This window comes from Balaenoptera borealis (genome assembly GCF_965194805.1).
Source record: "Balaenoptera borealis genome assembly, chromosome: 19".
Lineage (NCBI taxonomy): Eukaryota > Metazoa > Chordata > Mammalia > Artiodactyla > Balaenopteridae > Balaenoptera > Balaenoptera borealis.
The window spans coordinates 23,886,337-23,908,842 of NC_138878.1; the positions used below are offsets into that span (position 1 = coordinate 23,886,337).

The 22,506-nt window shown below is 35.5% G+C and overlaps 1 long non-coding RNA gene across 1 annotated transcript; it reads right to left on the reverse strand.

Moving 5' to 3' along the window:
• Positions 1-1,428: 1,428 nt before the first annotated feature.
• On the reverse strand, positions 1,429-22,295 carry LOC309617230. The gene is made up of 2 exons (XR_014237818.1): positions 6,705-22,295; positions 1,429-6,673 (listed from the first exon to the last, which is right to left on the reverse strand). It is a non-coding gene; the product is annotated as an uncharacterized lncRNA (long non-coding RNA).
• Positions 22,296-22,506: the final 211 nt, after the last annotated feature.

A 22,506-nucleotide genomic window follows, 5' to 3' on the forward strand; every position in this document is an offset into this window, starting at 1 on the left:
GGTCTATACTGGGGTTTCTTTTCCCCTATTGCAGGAGTCCTGAATAAAATTTGCCTTCATAGCCATAGTATCTGTACAGCTCTGGTTTTCTTCGACAGGGAGGGAGTACAGAATGATATTATCCAAAAGGGGTTTGTTGTTGAGTTATTGTTTTGTGTGCTTGTTGGTTTTGTTTTGCTTTGCCATGGGAACACGTATTCTGTTGAACAAAAACCCAAAAATGTGGATTGCAAAGTTATAATACTACATATCCATAATATAAAATTATTTAAAAATAATATAGAGTAAATTATTTAATAATACATGGTAATACTAGTGGGAAAAAAGAATGAGCACTATTTTGCTTTTATATATTTCTGCAACTTTCAGAAGTCCCAAAATGGACTCACATTACTTTTCTTATTTAAATATTTTTCACAAATCTATTGTAAAAATATCATTCTTCAGTGGAATTTTCACATAACATTTTATGATTTTTAAATACAAAGATTACTAATAGGATGTTTTGAGGCCAAATAAGCACAAGTTGGAAAGGGGGAAACACGTAATTGAACAAACAATTCTTGCATGTTTTTCATCAAGAGTTCCTGTCATCCTGATTGTCAACAGAGACTATTAGAACCAGGCAAAAATACAATAATATAACTTGTGTATAATCAAAAGACCCCATACTGAATATGAAATTCTGCTGGCTGAATTCTGGCTATGTGTGGGAGGACTTCAGAGACTGTCTGCAGGTAGCTTATTACGTTGCTATCTATTTAGAGGTCCAAGCTAATGGTGCATACCACTTCAGTGAGTAAATGAAAACCTATATAAAATAAATGGTCCATCAAATGAGATAAAAAGAAGATACATGAACAGGTAGTAATGTATCTTTAGTACTGAATGAAACCAGTCCTGGATATATTCTTACAGTTTCTTGGAAACTCCCACAGGGAGCCAACTTTCTTGCATCATTCATTTTAACCTCTATATAGTGATAATCCATCATTATGAAAGCAAGCATCTGAAAAGACTGTAATAACCTCTTATAAAGCCTTGCCTATCATCCATTTAAATGATAAAGTTTGATACTGTGGATGACCGAATTGAAAAGAATTAAGAGGAAATAAATTTAAATGTGCTAAATGGTCAGTTTAAAAAAAAAATCTGCCATATATTGGCATTTGAATTTAAATGAATTAAATGGAATAATACATTTTACTATATGTATATCTAAATTATAAATCTCAAACCAGTTGTGAAAAATCAATATAATCGTCCCCATTTAAAATTGAGAAAATTGAGACTTAAAAGGAATGCCAGAATTGGCCAAGGTCACACAGAAATAAACGGTTGATCCAGTATTCCAATTTGAATCCATGTCTCTTATATTTCTAATATTTATTTCCATTCTACATCTCCAAATGAGCAAATTATCAATCATTTCTCTTACGTTGTAAAAAAAAACAAAAAAAAAAAGGCTCACCGTGAGTCAAGCTCTGTGCTAAAGATTTTACATGAATTTTCTCATTGCTACCTTTATGGTAGGTTATTTGATGTATCATATCCTCAAGGGAGGTGAGAAAGATAGTGTCTCTGATTATTTTAACATCCTTGCCTATCTGAAGAATGAATAAGTGAATGAATGAATGAATCGATGGTATAGGTGAAGCCATTAAGTCTACCTGATTATAAGTTCCATTTAGACTGAAGATAAAAGTAAAATTTTAATTTGTTCTGTACTGTGTGTAATTATATCTTATAGTGTTGGTACTGAATTAAGTGACTTTAGTAGCCCAGAATTGGGATCAACACGAAATGTAGGCCATATTTTAGCAAAATGATTAGGTTGATAAGTGTTACTCAGTGGCTATATATGTCTGGCAAAATAATACATGTAAACTTTAATCCTAACACTATTTTATCCTTAATCTACTTCTCAACATTTACTGATATGCTCCTCCCCTATCACGCACTTTCTACACTGGCTATTCATTTCCATTTGAAGAAACACAAACTTTGTCACCTTCCACCCTTCACAGATCCTCCTCTCTCTATCTGGAGTATCATTTTCCTTTCTTTTACCTCATATTGTTTTCTTTGGAAACATAGCCCGCTCTTCATTATTTTTTCTTGTTCTGTGTTCCACTAGCATCTTACTCTGTCATGGTCTTCATTTAATTACCTCTATTTCCCTCTGCTATATAAGCCAACTGAGTGCAGAGATCATAGCTTGGGTTGATCATTCTGTCCCTAGTCACTGAAAATATTAAGAATGTACTAAATTACATTGAAGGTCTTATTGTAGTCTATAAAACAAACAAAATAGTGCTAGCTTTATTAAAGTTCCATACATAATTGTTGCCAATATCCCTAGGGTATTTCTGTAGTGCAACGAGGCACGTTTTCACTATGTTAATATTACCGTATTCTCCTCTATATCCTTCAGCAAGGAATGCGGCCTTCTTATTACCTTGATTTCAACCAAGTGAGATGTGTGGCAAACTTATGACCTTTAGAGCTATAAGGTAATAAATTTGTTCTGCTTATGCTGCTAGGTATGTTGGTATTTGTTATGGAAGTAAAGGAAAACTAATACATGATCACAATTCTTATTGTATTATAATGTCTCTGTTGATCTAACAACCAGACCGTTAGCTTCTTGAAAGCAAGTGTGGGACACATGACTTGCTTCTACAGTAACCACAGCTAGTAACACACTCTGGGAGGGCTCACGCCAAGGAGTACTTCCCAGAACTTCTGCTGCCAGTGTCCTTGTCCCCGCGGTGAGACACAGCCACCCCCCACCTCTGCAGGAGACCCTCCAACACTAGCAGGTAGGTCTGGTTCAGTCTCCCCTGGGGTCACTGCTCCTTCCCCTGGGTCCCGATGCGCACACTACTTTGTGTGTGCCCTCCAAGAGTGGAGTCTTTGTTTCCCCCAGTCCTGTAGAAGTCCTGCAACCAATTCCCACTAGGCTTCAAAGTCTGATTCTCTAGGAATTCCTCCTCCCGTTGCCGGACCCCCAGGTTCGGAAGCCTGATGTGGGGCTCAGAACCTTCACTCCAGTGGGTGGACTTCTATGGTATAAGTGTTCTCCAGTTCGTGAGTCACCCACCCAGCAGTTACAGGATTTGTTTTTATTGTGATTGTGCCCCTCCTACTGTCTCATTGTGGCTTCTCCTTTGTCTTTGGATGTGGGGTATCTTTTTTGGTGAGTTCCAGTGTCTTCCTGTCGATGACTGTTCAGCAGTTAGTTGTGATTCCTGTGCTCTCGCAAGAGGGAGTCACTCTGTATCAGAAGTTAAACATTTTTAATGGTTTTAAATTTAAAGAGAGAAGATAAATAGTGTGGTAGCTGGAGGGAGACAATGTATATAGAGAGATTATTTTTCATTTTAGAATGAAGAAATTATAGCTCCTTTGTATGCCACTGAGAATCAACTAATACAGGAGGAGGGATTGATGATGGAAGGATTGACAGGGCAATTGCTGGGTTGACTTCTTTATGTTCTTGAATAATGAGGGAGATGGGAATTTGTGCATTAAATGAAGGGGTTGGCTGAAGACAATGAGGATTTTATTCAAGGAACAGGAAGAAAAACAAAAATCTGTATACTGATACAGATGCACAGGATTAGCAACTGTGGAGTTGCTAGTATGTGGAAGTTATCTTCAAATTGCTTGACTTGTCTCAGTGAAATAGGAACCCAGGTCATAAATTGAGAGTGAGGATGGAAGGTTGAGCAAAGAGGAAAGGATGTGAAATGATTGTCTTGTATAGTGGAGTAATAAATGGATTAGGGAAAAGATTGCCAGGAAGCCCACTGCAGGGGGGGCTGGGATCAGGGATGTAAAGAGGAACCAGTCAACATTAAGTGTTTTATTTGAGCCATCTGTAGCTATGAAGTTGCAATATGCTGTTGGTGAAGTTTTGGATTTAACCAGGGCTGGAGTTAATAACATCACAAGAGGATGATGAAGGAAAGTGAAACAAAGCAGTTTCAGGGGTTTTGATTGAGCTGCATCAAAACTGCCTCCCCAGTGGCCTCCAGCAGCGTTTGCCACCTTATCCTTTTTCTGTTTCCCAACACTTTCACTGTTGTTGGTTTTCTCAGTTGCATAATCTGTACCTTTTTAGAGACTTGCAATTATACATGCAATAGTAGAGTTGGGAGTCATTCTCAGAACTACTGACCCCTAAACCCCATTTACTCTCTTCTTCTTTATATTAATCTATTTAATTTTAAAATAGATTTTTTACATATCTGATGCAAAATTCAAAATTACAACAATGGCAGAGCAAAAAGAAAGTGATCTTCATGCCCTTATCTTCCACCCAATCTATCAATAGAAACATTTAACTACAACATATAAGAATCTTCATACATATAACTTACTATGATTTGATTGTTTTGGTTTTATTTTAAAGAAACTCCACATATATTTGTGCAGAAACTGATCTTATAATTGAATGAAAATCATAGTTCTAAAATCACTTAATATTCCTTCCAATTTAGTTGAAGACCACCTTTTCTGATTACCATCAGAAAGTTTCTTCTTTCTTGTTCAGTTTTCTTTTACATCTATATGCATACATATACATATACAATTTATAATATATGTAATCAATGAAATTGTATATATATTTATACACTTTTTAATTTATTTGTCTATTAATATTTACTTTAAAAGTAAGGGTGAAAAATATTTTAGTTGTTTTTCTTCTCTTGATTCACCTGATTTTACACAGAATATTCCATACACTATTTCATACTTTGAGGAAGACTGGTGTTCCATTATTTACATTAAATCACACTGAAATATCCAATATTAAAGTTTGGTTTTATTGCTCTAAGTAGAGAAGCCCTTAAAAGAAGTATTCACATGTCTAGAGGCAAAGAAAAGTTTACTCTGAGAAATAACTCTGTGAATCTTATCAGCAAATGTTGGTCTGGATGTTTATGGATGTTTTTAACTTCAATGGTATTTTTATCTAAGTCATCTATCTAGAAAAATTGCTTGACACCACTTGACTTTGTAGACAAAGCCTATATGAAACACTTTTAAAACTCTATATTCATTCTTTTTATTGTCATTAAGGTAAAAATTCACATAACATAAAATTGACTACTTTAAAGTAAACAATTACTGTAATCATTCATTTTTATTGATAACTTACATTAAGCTAGACTGTGTGCTATGCAAGGGGTATGAGTGGGGGGAATTGGAATTCAAAACATTGGGCCCATTCATTTATTTAAACAAACAAACAAACAAACAAACAACACTTTATCTGGAAGCATTTCCTAATCCCTCCTTCACTCCTGATCCTTCATCTTCTATATTCCAAAATAACTTTTCATCCTTCTTAAAATACTACATTATTAGGAATGTGTATATTTCCTTCCTGCAACAGGAAAGACCACCATTTTCGTGATGGTGGTCTTTCCTATGATATGAACAGAGTTGATGTTCAATAAATGTGTTTTAAATTTAAATGTTAAGTTTTATACAGAGGAGCTAGCAAGATAAAAGACAGAGCTACAGTAAGACCCAAAAGTGCCTGAGCTCATATCTCCAGGAGGTGCCGTTCAGGTGGCATAGGTTATCAGTAAGTTAGAGCTGTGCTAATCAAGTTTGATGCAGAAATTGGTGTCAGCCCTCTGTTACCAATTCATGATATGATAAGTATAAAAATTAGCGTTAAGTATCCAGAAACGTTTATAGCTGTCTTGACAGAGTGATATATTGATTGATTCTAACAATGAAAAAGACAACGTGTATTTTAGGTCTTTTTAATTTATTTTTCTAATGATCTATTTTACTAGATTACTGATCCAAAAAATTGGGTGGCAGGAAGAAAAAAACAAACTATTTCTTTTCAGAGAGTTTTAGAATCATTGTAATACAGGGCGTTCAACAGTTGAAGAAATAATAATGAGGGTTAGGTGGTCTTTGGAGCATTACTCTTCATGGCACAGTAGGAACAGAATGTGAGGTGCTAGTTTGAGTCCTTATGTTTAAAGGGGCTTCAATGTCAAATAGGTTTATGCTCTAACAGTGAGGAGAATTCACAGAAGATGTTTAATTAGAGGGTAAAATGAGAAACACTGTAATAAGAAGGATTCTCCTGTTGTTTGTAGAGGGATCACATACAATATTATTTATTGATCCAGACATTCTTTTCAATCCCATTTCTTTCTCTTTCCTTTCTTCCCATTCCAGCTCTACCACCTCTTCCCATAACCCAGTTCCTCAGACATGAACATATGAAAGAGCTCTCTAAGCCATTACTCGTGAGAATTTGTATTGTCTGTTAGCATGATCTTCTTTGAGTCAGATATCTGTGAAATCCCAGCTCTCCCATTCACTATCTGTGTGACCTCAGATACTTCATCTTTCTGAGCCTTGGTTTCTTTATTTGTAAATTTTTAGAATCCATCTTGATCGGTTATTGTGGGATTTAAAAAATTTAAGAATAAAGTAAAAAAGAAAACACTTCAGCTGTGTGATTCTTCTGTTAATTCTTGCTTCCCAACCTATTTTCTTGGCACTCTGAAATACATCACCTTTTGTGAAGACTTCTGAAATTCCCTTATTTCTTCCTCCTACTAAAACTTTTTAGATAACATTTTCTACAACAGTTGTACACAACTGCAACATTTACTGCAACAGTTGCACACAACTGCAACATTTACTGCAACAGTTGCAAACACAAAAAAGTAAAGAATATGATGCTTACTCCAAGGCAAAATTAAGTTCTTAACAGACAGTAATCTTGTATCATTCATCTTTGTATCATAAAGCCTAACTAAAATACAAATACACACTGCAATTAACACTAGAATTTTGAGAGGGAGAGAAGGATGAAAAAAGAGAAAGGGAAATTCACCATCTAGGAATGTTAAAAATTAGTCGTGGAACCTAGGTTCAAATAAGCACTTGGGAGAGATATTAACATTATTGTGCCTTAAAACTGGATGAAAAATGATAAAATTACTTGCACAAATAGTTTTGTTTGTGTGTGTGTGTGTCTGAGAGAGACAGAGAATAGTTTAAAAAAGTAACATTTCCAGACGAATGTCCCCTTAAGAGCAAAACTGCCCCCATTTAAGAGCCACTGTCCTAGTGATTCTCAAAGCTCCCAGGTGATGCTGATGCTATTGGTCCAGGGCCACACTTTGAGAAGACCTGCTTCAGAGAATCAACTCAGAGCTCACCTCCCAACTCAGCTATGAACAGATGGCATACTTCCTCCTCTCTGTCCTTGCAGGCACGCTGTTGAGGCTGCTCTTCTTCCTTGGTTACTGCTTCCAGAGGACACTAACCCCTCAAAGGTGAAGAAAAAGAGACATACGCTTCCATCCTCATACTTCTTCCACCAGATAAGTTTTTCTACCCTGTGCCACCACTTTTGTACAGATGACCCTCTAGTATAAGACTCAGGCTAGAAAGTTTCTCCCCAAATAAATCCTGAAATAAGTTACCCTCTCCTTTGGTGGCACATGACAGGGGGAGGGGGAGGGTCTTTCTAAAATACTAACCTGTTATGCCAGATTCCTGCTTCAAGACCATCATTGACAGACACCTACTGGACAGAGTCTACTTTCTCGATATATTAGTTCTGACTTGCCTTTCCTTAGGCACCACCACTCTCTGTTACAAGTATGCTCTGTCTTTGCCTTGCTCTTTGACATATACCACTCTCTTAGAGCTTCACATTAATGAAAGGCATGAAAATGGGAGTGAAAATCCATATGCTCTAATCCAATGTCGCTGAAGGGGAGCAGAATTTGCAACCCCATAATATGCTTTGACATAAGGATTATTTTGAGCTGATTATTTTTTAAGAAACTGCAGACATAGAAGCTCTATAAACCAAATAAGAGTAAAAGTTATGCTTTTACTATAAATTTACATTTATAAAGGAAATCTCCATTCGTAAGGGTATTTTCTCTCTACCAGGAAGACTAGAATGGCTCTAAATAGTAAGAAACTCTTATCAATGGAGAAGGCACTGACTTAAATCTACATAACAATGATACCCTTGTTTCCTGATAACCTCCCATAACTGGCTCCCCCTCCCCCCAACACCTTCTTTTATCTTTAGCTGGAGGTGGTATTTAAGGTGGTGGCTTGGGCCACTTCTGGGAGTTAACTCAATTTTCCTTGATATCTCCCATATATACAGAAAGTATACATGTTATTAAACTTCTGTTTGTTTTCCTTTGTTAATGTGTCTTTTTATTACAGGGGTGTCTCAGCCAAGAACCTAGAAGGGTAGAAGCAAAATTATTTTTCATCCCCTACATTGCTAATATACCAGAGATGTGACTCTGCATAAGCCTTTTATCTCCATTTGACTGATTAAGAAACTGAGTCATCTGAAGGTTAATGACACCAATCTTGTTATATAGGAGATTATATATGAGCTTTTATCTTCATTATCTCATTTGATCCACTTAAGCTATATAAACAGGTAAGGTGGTACCTATTATATTTTGAGTTCCCTGTTTAACGTTGTTCTTCTATTGCCACAGTGTACATGAGTATCAGGAGATGCATTTTTTAAAATGTTTGCTGAGGAACAAAATGTTGCTGCTCTATTCGTCAAACCTTTCAGCAAAACTTGCCTTCAAGATTAAATAAAAATGAATTATTCTTTATTTGAATTGGTCGAACTTTCTTTTAGATGTTTTTTTATATAATCTACACATTCTCTGGGACTTGGGGCTGAGGAAAGGGGAAAAGACTTCTCACCTGATCTTACCAAGGGACCGAAAATCACCTCTTTCTTTCTCTCCTAAAGAAGAAGATGCAATAACCCAGAGCGCTACCTGCCTGATGCTCAGTGCCTATTCTGTAACATTTCTTCCTTCCTTCAAAGATTCAAGTGCTGAAAGAGTACTGAGAAGCAACAATGTCTAGATTTTGAAAAAAAATGCAGAAATTTCATGCATGAAGACATTTTCTCCCCTATGAGAAGGCACAGTAAAAATTCTCATTCGAGACAGCTCAAAAATGGAATAGTTAGAAATCAAGAGAAAGATGAGAGAAACAAATGGACTGGACTTATTTTCAACATCAAAGTATGATCAAAGCCGACAGAACTGCAGAAACTAACACACCATTGTAAAGCAATAATACTCCAATAAAGATGTTAAAAAAAAAAAAAAAAAAAAAAAGCTGATAGAATGGACTTCCCTGGTGGCGCAGTGGTTAAGAATCCGCCGGCCAATGCAGGGGACACAGGTTCTAGCCCTGGTCCGGGAAGATCCCACATGCCGTGGAGCAACTAAGCCCGTGCGCCACAACTACCGAGCCTGCATTCTAGAGCCCACGAGCCACAACTATTGAGCCCATGTGCCGCAACTACTGTAGCCTGCACACCTAGAGCCCGTGCTCCGCAACAAGAGAAGCCACTGCGATGAGAAGCCCGCGCACCGCAACAAAGAGTAGCCCCCGCTCGCCACGACCAGAGAAAGCCTGCATGCAGCAACGAAGACCCAATGCAGCCAAAATTAAATAAGTAATTAAGTAAGTAAGTAAATTTATAAAATTAAAAAAAAAAAATACTGACAGAATGCTTGAGCAAGGAAACAGTTGTGCACTCCATGCTCTCTTTTCATTCCTGAGGCAGTGTTAGTAAAATCAAAAGAATAAAAAAAGTTGATGAAGCTGACCCGCCCATTTTTTGTTTTCATATTGCCACAGTTAAATACCAGACATGGGGACCACTTACAGATTCAATTGTAGACTCATTTCATCTATTGCATATTCCCTTCCCCAACACACCTAATCATAAAACTTTGCATACTCTCCATTTCTCAAATATGACTTGTACATTCAGGTTTTTAATCCTGCTGTGACTCAAAACAAAGAGCGATTGATTGAATTTTAACCCACAATCAGCTAACCTTTCTCATTTATGTACTCCCTGACTCTAGACCTCTGTGTGAAAGGAATGTCAAAATACAGTTGGTATTGCTAAGAGAGCTTTCTGAAATGGAGCTGGGAGGCCATTGAGGAAGTGGGACTTATACACGTCTCAGTCTGAATGTAATCAGAACTTTGACCACTTATTGTCTTAATGCAGCCATCCAGAACATCAGCACCATATTCTAGAAACTCAAGATACTTATTGGATCCTTACCCTAAATAACTCATGATAGGCTATCTACTTACCAGACAATTATCCTAAGTAACTTGTGACAGCCTATCTCTTAAGGACAAATATTTTCTTTTTGTATCAAAGTCAATCATGATTCTTTCAAGACAACTTTAATAACGTTGTGGCTGTTGCCTTTATAAGTCCCTGACTCTTTCTCTTCCTTGGAACACTCTTGGTTTTACGTGAATCTGTGTCACCCATATTGCAATTCCTAAGAACCCAAATTAAAGCTCTTTGTTCTTTGTGGCCTCTATACTGATTACTGCTCAACATTTGGAACCCAGTTTTATTTTATTTGCAAGATTCCAGGATTTCCTGGCTTTGAATCTAGATTTTGGCCCTTAAGCTTTCATTTTACCCAGCTTGGACCTGATATTCAGAGTTCTAATATCTACCTATTTTTATTTACCACCAGACAGCTGGCTCTAGATTCCTAACTCACAGTCGATCCTCCTGATTTGGCTCAAATACCATTCACAGGTATCAGTATCTTAGACTTAGTATTCTTAGAAAAAGAAGGAACTCTGTAGGTAGCATGCACACTGCACACACCAGCAGGCATATATACACCTACACCACAGTTGTTCCATGCTGGCTAATCATCAGTATACTGTCTCCTCATCAATGTCAGAATGGCATTGACATTCTGCTTTGTTCAAATAAAAATTCAACATTCATTTCATTGACGTATTTGTTGGAGGAGTGAGAGCTGAGGAGAACTCCAATGCCAATGCACCATCTAACCCTTGTGAGCGCTCCATGAAAAATATCAAGATCAGTACTGGGCTTTGTTTGAATCACCAAACACTGAATATCTACAAATTTTCATTTACTTATTTTCACTGGGAATTTTTCCTGATGTTTTTTGTACTAAGACTATCAGGAGGTTATAAATTTAGTGGGGAGAAAGTCATTTTATAATTAATCAAACTAATGAGCTAGTAGCTTTGTTTTTAAAAAATGTTATCTTGTGTATGTTCATGCACTTAATATACAGTTGTAAATATGGGTGTTTTGAAGTGGTGTTACCAAAAAAGAGTGTTGCCTGGCACCTTCTGGTGACACAAATGGTTGTTGCTCCTCTGATATATGATTCCATGTCAGATCACAGCTAGTTTGATCACTGACACCTCCATTAATTTGTCAAGCCTTTATTTTACATCTCCTTTATAATTTATTCATCCACTCCCTGGCTACTAAGGAATCTCAAGAATGTCTTCAGCTTTATGCCTCTTATTTTCCAATATCAGACTATATACCCTGCTCTGATATCCACAGAAAGCTTTAAAATAATATGTGATGCATCCAAATTTCTCTTTGTTTTCTAGAGTTGAGAGACAGCTATCACACAGAGGGCAATATCTGAAAAGGAACAAGGCCAATCTGAATTAATATGGCTTATGCTTATGGTTTAAAAAACTTACTAATTTTTAAATTAAAAAAACTTAGCATCACTATAATGTATAAAAAGAACATAGGTGTGATCATGGGGGAGGCTGTGCATGTGGCGGGGGAGATACATGGGAAAACTACATTCTGCTCGACTTCGCTGTCAATATAAAACTGCTCTAAAAAATAAAGTCTTTAAAGAATAATAAAAAATAAATATAAAATTTTTAAAGAGCATGGACTTAAGAAGTAGGATAATGTGCATTTCAAACCTCATTTGAATCTTAAAGAATTCTCTGGCTCAATTAACCAGTAATATCATAGGAATGAATAGCTTACACAAATCAAAGAAAAAGATGGGAATAGGAGTCTGAGAGACAGACTGTGAAAACTCAAAACATCCAGGTAAAACTCTATCTCCTTCATCCCATGTTTCTTCTATATGATTCTCTCCATTTCTCTGAGTGATAGTCTAATTCTCTTCTCTTCTATAAATTTTCTCCAGAGGGTAAAAAATAGGACATAGAAAATAGGACAATTTAGAAATCCCAGTGATATGGAAAACTCTCTCCTAGTATCCACATATTGACCTTCAGGAAGAACAGTCATTCTCCATGCTTAGGTGACGTGCCTATCTCTTGCACCAATCACTGTTGCCAGGAGTATGGTATATTGTGATTACACAACACTCTGTCCCGTGCCTAAACTTGTGTCCAAAGATCAGGATCTTATACTAGGAAGAGGAGATGAAGCTTGGAAGAAAGCCAAAATAGCTTAGCTACCACTGACATCCACATGTTATCCTTGGGAAAATTACTAAAGCATGGTGTTTCAGTATTCTCATCAGGGAAACAATTAAAATATTTTTTTTTCAAAATGAATACCAGAAGTCTATTTATCTAATGATATTTGGGTCTCATCAAATTCTGAAATATCAGCATAATATAGTTTCCTTCATGGAATGTGTTTACAAACATAAGCAAAAAACAAATAAAGCACATTGAAATGTGAAGTCTGGACATATAGTGAGAATTGCTCCTTAACTAAGTGTCGTGTCTCCCTCTGGAACACTTACTTTCCACTTCATTGTGATTTATATCCATATATTAGTTAATTTGTTACTATAATATTTTTTTGAAAATTGTCAAACCTGTAAATGTTAGTTTTGCAAATTTCAATTATTTAATAGATTAATATACAGTTACAGGATATTAAGGAGAACAATGAAATTAAAGTATTTTTAAATAAGTAGATAAGAAATGGACATCTAGTTAATCCTTTATCAGGAAAAAGAAATAGAACTCTATAATTGTTAGTTACTGGTCATGTTGTCTTGAGGATTCTGAGATTTCATTTATTAATCTTTCTACTTTAGAGGTTTTATAAGTAAACAAAATGGTTTCAATTTCCTCACTTTCTTTATAACTACTGAATACTCTTGATGAGAGCATGCAGATATGTTTCTTCAGCTTAAAATCATCCTATGTTAAATGACAATGATTTTATTGGTATAATCAAAAATATATTTTATTTGCTCAAACTGCACTTGTATATACATGGCTTCTCTGAGTATGTGGGTTTATATGCACTCACATTTATTTAAAGTTATCAGTTTTTTTAATCAAAGAGTAAATAATAAAACCTTAAAAGCAAAAAACATGTACAAACTGGAGCATCAAGTAAATGGCTTAAAATGAATAAAATCTACATATCAACATGATTAGTTTATTTTTTTTAAATATTATTGGATGGTGGCAAGGCATAGCAACTATACTAATCATTTTCTTAACCTACAGATATGAAGAAAACTACATAAAATCTATATAATACTATTCAAAGGCACTATAAATATATTCAAAATGCTACTATCTCTAAAGAAGTTTCCAAAAGAATGATTTTACATTTTTAAAGGCCAGCCATATCTGAAACAAAACAGGTAAGCCATTTTAGTCCTTTCCTCCTAATTTTGCAATTCATATAAATGTGATTCTTTTCAACAGTTCTTAGTTCCTTCAAGCTAGTCGATCATCAGGCCAGAAACTTTTCAGGTTAAATATTAAAAATGTAACAAAAAGTAGTTAACGTGATAAAAATTTCTCTATCTTAAAATGGACATCATCTTAAAAGGAAGGTTAATGGATTCTTATCAACCTTTTATATTGCCATTAAAAATAGCTTCCTAAATGCATGGGAACTTGTCTGCAATGATACACAACAAAAGCTTAACAATGTATATAACTTGGTAGTGGTATCTGAAATGTTGGTCAGAGAAGAGTAAGAGTACACCTCTATAATTTTACAAAATTCATAAATTTTAAATATTTTATAATTTGAAATGATTATTCTTATGACATTATTTAATGCAGTAAAATTTGTAACACTGATTCTTGACCAAGTCTTATCAATTCCATGAATGCCACTCTATCAGGATGATTTTAAGACTGGTTTCGACATTGCAGACTGTTCTGAGACTGCACAGTTAACATCTTGTTTCTAGGAATATATTTTGTTTACTTAGTGGTCTGTACCATTAAGCTGAGGGGTCGTCTTTAGTTGAATACTGCGCAATTCAACAAATACCTTTGAGCAGTTCTCATGTTCCCTATCCTATGCTGGGTCCTACTTCAAGGCTAAAATCCTGAGTGAGCCAGACAAGGTCCTTGTCCTGCAGCGTTGGATAAGAGTGGGGGCAAGAAGATATACATTAACTCATTAATTACAAATGGAAATTGAAAGAGAATGTACAGAGTGCTACAGAAACATACAGAAAAGAGATTTAATCTTATCTAAAGGTCACAGAAGCCCTCTGGAATACTTAAACTGTGACTTAAGGATTAATTGCTGTTAGCCAGATGGAGTACATTGCAATTAGAAGGAAGCACACTGAAAGATTTCTGGTAGAAAAGGAGAATATTGTGTTTAATAAGCTGAAAAAAAGCCTCCTATAGATTGAGACATAGGCAGTAGCCTAAGTTTTACCTGAAGAGGAGGGAAAGGGCCAGGTTTGGAAGAGCAATGTAAATCATATTAGGAACTTTAGATTGAGACAGTTGGAAGTCACTGAATAATTGGAAGTAGGGACACAATACACCAAATTGCACTTTGTACAAGCTCTTTAAGACAGGAAGTATGTCCTTACATGTTTGGGACTGACATGTACACGCAGCTATATTTAAAACAGATAACCAACAAGGACCTACTGTATAGCACAGGGAACTCTGCTCAATATTCTGTAATAACCTAAATGAGAAATGAATTTGAAAAAGAACAGACACATGTACATGTATAACTGAATCACTCTGATGTACACCTGAAACTAACACAATATTGTTAATCAACTATACTCCAATATAAAATAAAATTTAAAAAAAAAAAGACAGGAAATATGGCCTTACTTCTCTATGTCCACCCCAAGCACAATGCCTGGCATAGATTAAGTATTCAATTTACTGAGTTGTAAATATACTGGCTTTAATGCAGAAAAGTATAAATATTGAAAACATCCTAAACAAGTCTTTGTCAAAACTGAGAAAGTTAATACTTTGAAGGTGTCAAATATTACTTGAAAGAATACATGTGAAATTCTGAAGACAACACCATCTAAATGAGGATAATTTAAATTTAGGTCCAAGATTACTCTTTATTTTCAATTTTATTTTATATCTTTTACTTTGCAATATTCTTTTCAAACAGTTATAGACCAGGAATGAGCAAACAAGGGCCCATGGGATAAATCTAGCCTATCATCTGTCTTAGTCCATGAATTAAAAATGCTTTTTATATTTTTAACTAGTTGAAAAAAAATTTTCTAAGCTTATTCTGTATGTGACAACCTAAATTTTATGCAATTGAAATTTTGTTTTTATAAATAAGGTTTTATTGGTGCACAATCACACCTATTCATTGGCATATTGTCTATGGCTGCTTTCATGCCATTACATCAGTGTTGAGTAGTGGTGACAGTCTGTTAGGTCCACAAGGCTAAAATCCGTACTAACTGGCTTGCTGCTAAAAAAGTGTGCTGGCCTCTGCTGTAGATGCTGTTACAACTTAGCCATTTAGGGCAAAGCCTTATTCTTTTAGATACATGTCCCTAGAAACATTTTTATCTCCTTTTTTAAATTTTCTCTTTTTTCAACAAAGAGACACCTTCCCCAGACCTTTTTCTTACTTTCAATGATCTTCAATGTAGAGTTTTCACATTCAGCAAAAGTAACACTCATAACTCTCAGTGTCTTGTTTTTCTTCAATTTCTTCTTGAAGCCTCCTTCAAGATCAGGTGCAGAATGAAGCCACCCACCCTAAAAGTCAGCAGGTTGTTTAGGTGTTACTCTCCCTGAAGCATTCTGAACCATCAGGGATCTGTTCTTGTCTTCTGTTTCTTGTGTCAAGACTTTGAAATCCATGAGCCAGATCTCAGTCCAGGAAAATATGAATGAAATAGGCAGCACAGATCCAAAAGCATCCTGAGAGAAAAACTTTGAGAGGATCATGGATGCTAATAAAAAGACAATGATCACTGCCATCACCAATACCATGGTCTGCTTATGGTAGTTACAAATAACATATGAAGCCTTAACACTTTAAATACTCCCCCCACCAAATCTACTGAAATAAAAGGAATAGCAGACATACTGCACCTTCTCCTTCTCTAAAATGTTTCCAATGCTTCCAATCATACTCAACTGTGTTTTCCACAGTAAGTTTACAATTAAGAAGTTAAAGGCTATAAACGAATATAAAGTCCTTCAGACACCGGATATGATCTTCTTTTCTTTTCCTTATTAGAACTCAATCCTGGCCATGGGTCATGTGCAATGATGGAGTAAATTTTAGTCAATAGCTCTGAGTCCCACTGAAAGCTTATTCAGTGTTTTCCAGTATCCTGGAGGTAGGTCAAAGGAGCCTTTTCCCAGCTTCTCTATCTCTAGAGAAAAGAAACCTGGCCAAGATGTTCCAGGCACAGCCTCTCCTGCAAACTGGTTTGTGGTCTGGCTGGAGAGTAGGCTCTCCCAAGAGGCAGGGAAGAATGCATCAGGGCGTGGACCACAAGCAATCCACAGCCCACAGTCCAGCTGCCCAGTGACCCTTTTTGATTACTCAGTCCCTAGAATCACTTTTAAATGAAAAATAAGCCTCTTTTGTTGATCTCACTGATTTTTTTTGTTGTTGGAATAACGCTGTGTGTGTTAACAACGCTTACACTCATGTGACAGGATACAGATTCTGAATTTTGACGGAGAATAAATAAGGTCAGTTTTGTTGATACCTTGTGCTAGAGATAAGAACACATGCATACAAACTGTGAGAATACTCAATGTAAAGTAATTTGTCTTTTCAATGAGCAGCTGTAGCTATGTGAGCTCAGTGATGCCAAGCCATTTTTTTTCCTAATTTTTATTTCCTTTGATAGCACATCACCCTGTTTATAAGAGGGAGGTAGGATGTTTGAAATTAACTGAATGCATATATACTTATGACTTATTTTACTTCTTTTGCCAAGAAAATGTAATTTTCACAAATATAATGGTAATTATGACAATACCCAGATCATCTAAAACTTAGTATCAAGAGGTATCATTTTGATATTATTATTGCTCTTATTAATGCCATGTACTTTTTTATACTTAATGCTTATACTTCCCCATGTTGCTTTTAAATAATGTTCTTATGTCACTGCATATTAGAAATCTAAATCAATTTCCATTTTACTGTTAATACCAGCATCTCCTTTGTAATCTTAGGGTAATATGACTTGTAAAATTTTATAAGGTTTTACTGATGCCATACTCTCTGAACCTCACAGAAATTTCAATATGGATATCCCAAACCTATCTAAAAAGTATACACTCTGAATAAGGTTAATAGAACAAAGAGAAAACAGCCTTAGGTATTGCTATATTTTAATGAGGCCTCTACTCTTAAGAACTCCCATCCTCATACCCATAGTAGCCCAAGTCATCGTGGGGAAAATAAAGGTTACTTTAACCATTGCCATCTTCACTTTTAATTGATGCATTTCATTTGGGATATTCCTTATCTTCACTTAATTAATGTTCTTGTAACATCTGTCATGCTATATTGGCACCAAGTCTATCACATGACCCCTCCCTCCCATGTGTCTGTCATGACAAATCAAATAACATAATTTTGCATAAATGCTATACACTAAGGGAAAGGTGGGAAGAAAAGGGAAAGTGTGCTCACCATTGCAAGAATGTTTTACATAATAGAGGAAGGCACATATGATGTTACAAGCTTAATTGTGGTACTGCAGAATCATGGGAAACTGTGGAAGAAGCTAATGAGATCAACTTTAAATTTAGTGTCTTATTGCGTCAGTGAAGGATGATGAGAATAGCTCAAACTCTCCTTAAGAAATGTATGGCTATGTATGAGTAAAGCTATAAAATGCATGAACAAATCCTTACTATGCTATATATTTTTACCCAGGGAGCTCCATTTTTACCCAAGGAACATTCTTCCAGAAAGGATTGGAATACTAAAATATGAGATTTTTACCTTCTTACTCTTTCCCTTATAAGGCAATATATCACACAACGTTTTTTTGGTTTGTTTGGTTGGTTGGTTTTTACCAAATTACACAAGTTGCTTAAATCTCTTCTGGGTAATCGCTGCAGAAGGATTCCCTAGTCTCTGCTTTAAGACTACTGGTGACTGAGTACTCAGAATTGTTCACCCTTATGATACAAACTACCTTGTTTTTCATGGACTTCAAGGAAAAATAGAGAGCTCTCTTGCGGAGTATTAAAATGTGGCTTGTTTGAGGTGACTTCAGAAAGTGGAATTAGGCCCAGAAGGCAGAAGTTATAAAGCTAAAATATGTTTGGTTCAAAATGGAGGAGGTGTCTGTCAGAGGAACACTTTTTATTCCATTCTGACTTGTCTATCACCCCCCTAGTCTGTCTTTTACTTTAATCAAGGGGTCTATCAAGTATTTGAGAAAAATTCTTTCCCTTTTTTTCCTGTGACCAAACTGAAATAGAGTAAGTACACACTGAAATTTCTGTAATCTTCCCTAAAAATGCAGGCTTTCATGCCTTTGAGCTTCTATGCCCACCAGGCTGAAAATTATTTCAGAGTTTTAGCAAGAAGTTAAATGTAACTAATGAGAGACATTAATAATATTGACCAAAAAAAAAAGAATCATCTTACTAAACCCATAACCCCATGCTACCAGAGGGCTAACCATCCAAACCAATTCTCTTGAAATCCCTGCTTGCCTCAAGCAGGGATTTGAAAGTGAAGTAAACAAATAATGAGTAAACATGTCAACTTTTAAAATACTGTAATATTTCCATCTGTGAAGAGAACAAAATTAAATTCTCTCTCTCCATGCATAGACTGAGAATATTAAACTATTTGGCTGACATCTTCTATACAGAGAGGCAGCAGTGGAAGAAACTGTGGGTTTCAGTCTGGATTGAGATATGATTTTTCTAGCTTTACTTTTTAACCTCACTCATTCTGGGTGGAGGTTACTCTCTCACAAACTTTATAGGGTAGTTATGGTGATTAAGTGATAATAAATATAAATTGCTTGACAATAAATAGATGCTCACTTGTTTTTCTCCTTTAACTCCACAAATGACAAACACACAGACACACCTACGATCCTATGTAGTCATGAAACATTCATATAGTTTGTTGTAAGGCTCAAACTGAAAGACTACATCAGTGCTAAGAATACTCAAAGCAGAAAATGTGTACCAAAATATAGAAATTGATTTTTTAAATCTACAATTTTATTCTTGTTTTTCCCAATTCAGATATATCTTACACACAATAAAGTGTACCATGTACCTCTCTATACATCTCTGCAAATGTCTACAATCATTTACCTACTAAGAGATCAAGACTTTTTAAAGTTTCTACCAGTCCAGAAGGCTCCAATCCACATCTTTCCAATAGGTAAACAGAGCTCTGCTCCCCCAAAATGTAACCAATATTCTGACTTGTATTATCATCAATTTGTTTTCTCTATTCTTGAAAATCACACTAATGAAATCAAAAGACATGTTTTCTTATGTGTGTGGTTTTTTTGCTAAGCGTAGCATCCATGAAATTCATTCATGTGTAGTTTTTAGTACTTAGTATTTTTTAGTATATTGAGTTTTTTTTTTTCTTTTACTGCTGAGCAATAAAATTACTACTTTGATCCAAATACACACTTGACTGTTTGGGAGACTAACTAAAAGTGTGGACAGGCTTCCTACAGGCAACCTTCTGTACTTCCACCCAGCAAAGAGAAGTCTATTTCTTTTCCATCCTCTCTGCTGTTTTATCACAGTGAGTGTAAGGTTTTATTTTCTATTGCTCCTATTACCAGGAACACCTCTCTCCCTGTATACGTTTCAGCACCTCACCCCCATCAATTTCCAAATGAAAACATATTTTTATTTCCCTGATAATCTATCTCAATTCCTCTCCCACTCTACTTTTTATTATTTATCGCAACAACTTTATTGCCTGACATCATAGAACAATTCTGAATTAAGTTTGAAGTACAGGCATCATACAAATCTGCTGTATTATGATCTATCATAAAATCACACTTATGTCAAGACTCAGAATAATATGGCAGTTGGTAATGAAAATGGGTAAAATCTACAAATTTAACCAAGTGATATTAGAGCACAACTCACCAGTAATAAGCTCTTTCTTAAAATCCATTTCTTCAAATTCAGTCTGAGAATCCCAGAAGGTCCTTGCTACTGGGTAATTTTTTTTTTTTAATGTTTCAGATGAACCCTCTAAACAACTTATTTTTAATTGGAGGACATTACCCTAAGGAACATTTAAACCACAATGAGGAGCTTCAGACTCAGAACATGCCTTTCTCTGAGGAAGCTGCAATTAATTTATTTCCCTCCTGGAGGCACTGCTTAACATGTCAAAGAAAGAAATCTCTACTGGTGAGAAACAGCAAACCTAAGGAAACTGACCATCTGAACTCTACTGAATTTTTTTCTTAAATATTCTTTAGCCTTCATTCTGGACATATCTTTTAGTTTAAAGAGGAATATCAGGTTAGATTCTAACAGTTGTCTCACTCCACTGGTAGGTATAATGAGCAGGAGAAAGACGATGTACAACAAACTCACTGATTGATTTTATGTCACTAGGGAGCTTCACAAACCTGAAGTTATTATTTTTCTCTCTGTTCACTGGAATTAACCTGCAGATAGTATAACAGAGGTAAATTTGTAAAACTTCAAAGATGTTTTCACTTAAAATTATTTGTGGAAACAGAAATAATTTTCTTAGATTTTCTTGAAATCTTTTTTATAGCCTATAATCATTCCATCAGATAAGCTTACCAGAAAAAAATCAGCCTAGATTATTAAATAATGATAGCTACCGTTTACTGAGCACATATTGTATGCCAGAGACTATGCTTTGTACTATATGAACTGTAATATATGCATTTCATTATACTCTTATGAGCTACCAATTCGCATTTTTCCTTAGAAGGAAGGGATTCAAAGTTCAGAAATGTCAAGCAAGATATACAAGATCACAAGTTTACACAAAGAGTGAATGTCAGACCTCTATCTGTTATGTTCCATTTTCAAAAGCTTATGTCACCTAACTGTAATTATATCTCCATTACTTTTTTTTTTTTTTGGTGGGTCAGAAAGAGTGAGCAGTTTTTCCATTTAAATATTCATGGGGATGAATTAAGATTCTACCCAATAAGGAACTGGAAATTAATTGCACTCTTTTATATCATTGATAATGCACAAAAATTATGATAGTATTAATATATCACAGATACTTTTTGAGACTCATTTGTCACTGCTTCCTTAGAGCTACAGCCTATGTAACTTGACCTGTATCTTATGCAAAATTAACCACAAATTACTGAGACAATAAGATACTTATTCATACACAAGAAGAAGTTTTTGAGAGATTCGTTGTAAATGTGTCAGAAAATTCTGAGGACTTTTAAAATATATAGGAGAGAAAAAGAAGAAAAATAAAATAAACAAAGAAAAATAAAAAGAGGAGACAGAAAAGAAAAGAAAGGGAAAGGGAAAGGGAAAGGAAAGGAAGAAAGGAAAAGAAAAAATGGAGTGAAGCACTCAGGAGGAAAATCTTCCTTTGCTCTTATTGTCTTTTATTTAGACTGGCCCCTTTGTTTTGTTTTGTTTTTCCATATTTCTTTTTGATGTTGTTTTTTGATCTGTGTTTGTGAAAGCAGATCTTTTGCTTCTTCATGTTTGCCCATTTTTGTTCCCCTCTAACCTTAAAAAAAACTAATTATAGGAATGAGGTCACTAGGGAATTTAACCTAACTCCTGACTTATGCTCTCTTGAATGCACACCATGCCTTGCCTAACCTGTTGATTATTTTCCTAGATTAAAAGAAGTAAGTATGAAGAATTTAGTAAAGAATGACTAGCTCTCTACCCCACAACAGCTGTCTTAGCAATCCTGCAGGCAGGCAGATTGCAAGTGGGCGGGATAACACCTGAAGAAAGAGTCAGCCAGTCTGCATGCAATGGAGAATGATGCAGAATCCAATATCCTGCCTTGATGATTCACTGGGATTCTTCCCCCTTTTTTTCCCTTTAAAGATTGTCATGACTGAGCAGAATCTTCAGAGTTGGTCTTGGGACATGAGTCCACCTTCTCCCCAGATTGCTGGATTTTCAGATCAAAGCAACTTTCCTTTCTACCAACACTTGCCTCTTGAGTATTGGCTTTTGAGCAGTGAACAGCTGAACCTGAGTTTGACTGCTTGCCAAACTTTGTGTTTGCAAGTAGTTGATTAGATGGTTAGATTCTTTACAGTAATGGAATTAAGCCATCCAGTTCCACTGGCATTGTTCAAGAGGACACAAAAAGTATAACAACATCCTTTGAGCGTACCTCTATTATAGACCTGCCTATACAACACTGTAATACGTCTATTCCAATATGAAAAATACAAT